A 6,000-nucleotide genomic window follows, 5' to 3' on the forward strand; every position below is an offset into this window, starting at 1 on the left:
CAGGCAGCAACTCTAATCATGGGAAAAAAGGATGATATTGTACAAAGGTCAAACCTTACTGAACAAAAGTTAAGTCTAAACGCATTTAACAGTAGTGAATTAATCAAGAACCTTTAGTACCAGAGCTACACCCACAGCGAGTGGGGCTTTGTATGACACAAATATTCCTGAAGGTTCTCTTTTCATGATTTCTTGGCTCTGTGCTTACACAGAGCACCCTCTTTTTACTGAGTTTTCCAAATAACAGTTACATAGCCACTAAGCATGATTTCAGGTCAGAACAGACAGGACATAGTCAAATGTACCTGCATAATTTAAGAGAGAGGTTTGTTTAACCTCTCTCCCTCAATACTCCACACTTTCCAACATGGTCTTTTCCAAAGCATGGCCATTCTTGTCTTCAGAAATATTTTCCTAGAATCTTACCTAAATCTCCCTTGCTGTAGTTAAGCCTATAACTTCTTGTACCACTCTGAACGAATAACCTTTTCCTCTCTGCAGCAATATTTTATGTATTGGAAGATTTCTCATGTCTCCTCTCAACTTTTTCTTCTCTAGAATAAACAATCCCAAATTTTTAGTTCTTTCCTTAACAGTCATGTTTCGTATGTCTCTAAATCATTCCTACTGATCTTCTCCAGCTTTTCTCCCTGCTGGCCTGCATTCTTCTCTACCTGTGGTACCTAAAGAAGGCTGGACACAGCAGTCTAGCTAAAGCCTTCCTAGTGCTAAGAAGAGAGGAATGAATCTTAACTTACAATACCCCTGTCTATTCACGCAAGCATGGGCTTTGCTTCCCCTTCTCCAATTTTTTTAATGATGTTCATCTTCTGAACCATTATAATTCTCAAATCCTTTGCTAGTAACCTACTGGTTAGCAGTTACTTTTTATTTTAGCAATTGATTATTCACAAGAGTGGTATTTTGTATTCATCTGAATTGAACTGCACACTGTTTTTGGGGGGATGTTTTTTCAATTAGTTGTAATCATTATGAATTCTAGTTTTATTCTCCAGCATGCTTGCAGGCCCTTCTAGCTGTAGTTTTGCCTAAGGCAATACTTCCTAGATTACTTATCAGAATGCCAAATGAGACAGGTCAAACTATCAAACGATTAAACTTACATTACTTCTCTGCTATCTGCAAGCTCTGTTACCATACACTAGAAGGGAATTAGGTAATCAAAGTAAATTCATGCTACCAAAGCTAAGTGGAATTCCATCATGTTCTGAAGGACAATATGAAGTGAAAAAATCTACTCCTTGGAACAAAAATATTTGTTGAAATGCAATTTATCCTTAATATGATATAGTCAGTGTAAGACAAAGAATGCTTTTCATAGTTCACTACATCCAGCAGCATGAACCAAGTTAACACAGAGTTGAGGCTTAAAGCCTGATTAGCCATTCAGTCACAGGTATTTCTTTTCTCCAGGTGTGTCACGAACAGTAGCAATATAACCTCTGGCTGCAAATTGCAAGAATATGCATACCCCAAGTCTCAAGTCCTTTAGACTGGATGAATGTGCGAAACTGAACCAAAACCCAGCTCTGAGTCTGAACAGATGGAATGATGGAGGTAAGCACTACCAAGTTTTCTTATTCTTTTTATGCCAGCAAAGGTACGGAGCTCCTTCTGAAAAAAAGGAATTTGTAGAGCCTTCTTCCTTGTGTTGACATGGCAAATTGTGTCATCTAGACACAGTAACTAAAACAATTTCATTTCCTATATGTCATCATATGAATGGTTATAATTCTTCTTACGGAGGAAAAAGGTGACATGGCAAAGAATTAAAGTGTCAGGACAACTGTTCTCATCTGTCATTTGATAACTGATTTGCCATGTCTGCACAAAGGAAGTGAAACACCTCCAGCAATTGTTTTTAGACTGATTTCCACATGGTTCTTTACACTTTAGTCAAGTGTACTGCCACTGAGAGGAAGCCCACATGCTACAGAGAAGGAAGATAAGGGAGATGTTAAGTGTGTGAAATACTTAGTGGTGACTGTGAATGTAAAACAGCATTTCACATTGTGAAAGCCAACTGGGCTTAGGGTGAGATAATGGGTTGTTCTCTGAGAAGACCCCCAGCCTTGCATGTGAAAACAGAATCTGTCAGTGGTCAGGCTGAGGGTGAACATCTTGTCTTTATCTTCTGAAATATTGGACACATAATCAAGATGCATCTTCTATTTGAATTGTTGTAACTAAGCAGGTCCAAATATATCTGTCTTGTGCAGTGCAGTCTTTGCTATCATCTAGCCCTTGATTCTGGCATCTTGATTTTCCTCTGCGTATTAGTGAGACCTTAGGTAGCTTGATTTGGCTATCTTCTCAGGATCAAAGAACATATTTTTGTGAATGGGGCCTGATAGTTCATTAAACAGAATCCAAGAAAAACAATACATATTGTCTTGAAAAGTCTGTTGAACTGCAAAGCAATTGCCTTTTCTTGTTCCTGCTGGCATACCAGTACAGTTTAGGGGAGTAGTGTTTCCATATACTGCTCTAATCCGGGGAATTAGTAGAGTGATCCATTACAAGGTACAAGTGAAAAAGAGTGACAGTTGTTTCCTGGGAGATACTGGTACTAGAACGTGGTTACTTGTTGGTATCAACACAGTCCTTAGTGCTCTGCTGTTGATGTTTTCTGTAGGACTATCCCATCCCATGCACAAAATGTTGAGCATTCTTAAAACAGGTACTTCTTGAACAGAGCCACTGCTTTCCTCAGACCCAAATACGATATCATCTGACTAAATGAACACTTCTGCATTTCTTCAACAACTCCTTTTCAGTGGGCATTATCTAATCAGAACAGATGTGGCTATGATAAGAGTAGTTTGTGCCTTAGATCTCCAAATTTTTGTTCCCAGGACAGTAAGAAACAGCTGGTCAAACAACAGTCAGGGATACACCCCCTACAAAAGGCACACACTAGACTCTTTTTTCTGAAATGAGAAGATTTTTAACATGACAAGCAAGGCTGAAGCTCTCCACAGTAGGATCCACAGAAAACAACCTCTTTTCAGGTCTAAAGCGAAAGATTAAATATTCATCTTTTCATAATGAATGAAAGCAGTCCTGCATCAGGGTTGAGCTGGAGTCAGACTGTACCACCAGCCTCTCCCCTCCCAAGCAGAGCTTAGAACCTATTGGGCAAAACATGGCCATGACCAAGCACTGCAGTCTGGGCTGTGCTTCTGAGAAACACATTAGGGAAGCTCAGTCTGTCTCAGCTGGAAACACTTGCATGCTGCTTCAAACACAGTGCTAACTTATCTCCTCTGTCTGCTTGCACCTCATTTCTGCTTTGATGCTGTGCATTGAAAAAAAAAATTGTTTTCTTGTTAGAGCAAAACACTAGGTGTCAGAAATAGAGAGCACTACTTCTTTATACACTGGTTGCACCAGCACAGTTGCTTCTCTTTTACCTAATATGATATTATTTTTACTTACTTGATATTAGAAGTTACTGTTACCAAGTAGCTACATTTGGTTTGGGGTTTCTTTTTTGGCCAAAAACTGTCTTGGAGGAAGACCAAACAGAAAAGCATATTTTAGACCTTCCGTCTTATTGCATGGATTTTACTAATGTCACATTTTTCACTTTACAAGTGTTTTTCCGTAGCACCCATGCCAAACTTACTCTTAGGCTGGGGAGGCAGAAGACAGACAGTGACAATGCTATTTGAAAGCAATTCAACTCACCTCCAAAATAATGCAGCTGTAGTCTCTTGCTACATTGGCCTGTGCTCACAAACAAAAATTAAATGAAGTGCTTGAAGACAGCATTTCATTCCCCTGGAATCCAAAGAGAACATATCCCTGCTCAGTACTTGGACCCTGGTTGTTTTTCACTTCCATGTAGAACTATGGGAAGTCTCAGATATTGAGTACTGACCCGGTATTTCAAGGAGACCAGCTCTCAAGCTCAGGACTTTAGTTTTAGACTAGTTAGAGACATAAAAGCCATTCTAAAGTACATCATAGGATTTTCAAAACTGACAGAGTCTTGAAAACTGTAAACATTTAACTACACTTTTTAACCTTGAGAAAAAAAAAAATCATGCATTATGGCAGTGTTTAGAGGCTGTTTTCTGAATTCCCTTTCAACAGAGTTCTGGGAAGATTTTTATGGAGCAAACCCATTTGACTTAAATTTGATGTGATTCAATCCATTTCATAAAATGGATTGAATGCAAATACCATTAAAATAGATTAAGATGGATTTGCTTCATTCACGAACTATCTGAAAAGTATCATCAAACAGCAAGCTTGGAGATTGCTGAAGAAACAGTCCCTGGGCAGATTACAGAAAGCTTTCCCCTCCTCTCCACAATCAACATATTACAGCAAGATCACAGATTTAGTACTCAGTGTTGCATAAAAATTAGTTTTGAACTGTAAGGCAGATGAATGTTTTCTCTCTGAAGTGAAATAAAAGCATGTTTAATAAAATAAAAACATGTTTAAAACCTAGTGGTACAGAAAAATCCCACTAAGGGCTTACACAATGTGTCCTCATGTAAATCAACCTTCCAGCTACATTTGTGCTAAAAAAAAGTATTGCTTCTGTAGAAGAGTCATTCTCTCTCTCTATCTTATTAGAAATTGTTGAATGGAAAGTCAGCTCCCCTCCAAGGAGTCACTGAGGAACAAACTTCATTCCTAGCCTTTAAACATAATTACTGCATGAGATAAAAAAATTACGTTATGAAATAAGTCTTAGTCATTCTTTCAAAATAATTTTCATCATACTCTCAATTCTGGAGTCATTACTGGATTTCTTTATGGTATAAAAGGTCTATTTAGAGTTATATATAGCACTCAGAAGCAAGAAAAGGAACCAATATGAGGGGAAAAAAACCAAATACATTACACAGCTCAGTTTCTCCCTCATTTTCTCTCTCTCCTTCCACCTTTCTGGAGTTTCTTTAAAAGCCCCTTTCCCCTCAGTCTTCCTTATTTTAAAATAGGTTGCTTCTATTTCTTTTTTCAGCCACTTTCAATCATTTATCAGCAGTCCTGGCTAACTGGGGAGGTCCCAGTTGACTGGAGGTTAGCAAATATGATGCCCATCTACAAGAAGGGCCAGAAGGAGGATCCAGGGAACTACAGGCCTGTCAGTCTGACCTCAGTGCCAGGGAAGGTTATGGAGCAGATCATCTTGAGTGCCATCACGCAGCATGTACAGGACAACCAGGTGATCAGGCCCAGCCAGCACGGGTTTATGAAAGGCAGGTCCTGCTTGACCAACTTGATCTCTTTCTATGACAAGATGACCTGCTTAGTGGATGAGGGAAAGGCTGTGGATGTGGTCTACCTGGACTTTAGTAAAGCCTTTGACACCATTTCCCACAGCATTCTTTTGGAGAAACTGGCTGCTCATGGCTTGGATGGGCGTACTCTTCCCTGTGCAAAAAACTGGCTGGATGGCCTGGCCCAAAGAGTTGTGGTGAATGGAGTTAAATCCAGTTGGTGGCCCGTCACAAGTGGTGTTCCCCAGGGCTCAGTTTTGGGGCCAGTTCTGTTTAATAACTTTATCAACGATCTGGATGAGGGAATCGAGTGCACACTCAGTAAGTTTGCAGACGACACCAAGTTGGGCGGGAGTGTTGATCTGCTTGAGGGTAGAAAGGAGGGATCTGGACAGGCTGGATCAATGGGCCGAGGTCAACTGTATGAGGTTCAACAATACTAAGTGCTGGGTGCTGCTCTTGGGTCATAACAACCCCGTGCAATGCTACAGGCTTGGGGAAGAGTGGCTGGAAAGCTGCCTGGTGGAAAAGGACCTGGGCATGTTGGTTGACAACCAGCTGAATACGAGCCAGCAGTGTGCCCAGGTGGCCAAGAAGGCCAATGGCATCCTGGCTTGTATCAGAACTAGTGTGGCCAGCAGGAGTAGGGAAGTGATCGTGCCCCTGTACTCAGCACTGGTGAGGCCGCACCTCAAATACTGTGTTCAGTTTTGGGCCCCTCACTACAAGAAAGATACTG

This window comes from Aptenodytes patagonicus, chromosome Z (genome assembly GCF_965638725.1).
Source record: "Aptenodytes patagonicus chromosome Z, bAptPat1.pri.cur, whole genome shotgun sequence".
Taxonomy (NCBI): domain Eukaryota; kingdom Metazoa; phylum Chordata; class Aves; order Sphenisciformes; family Spheniscidae; genus Aptenodytes; species Aptenodytes patagonicus.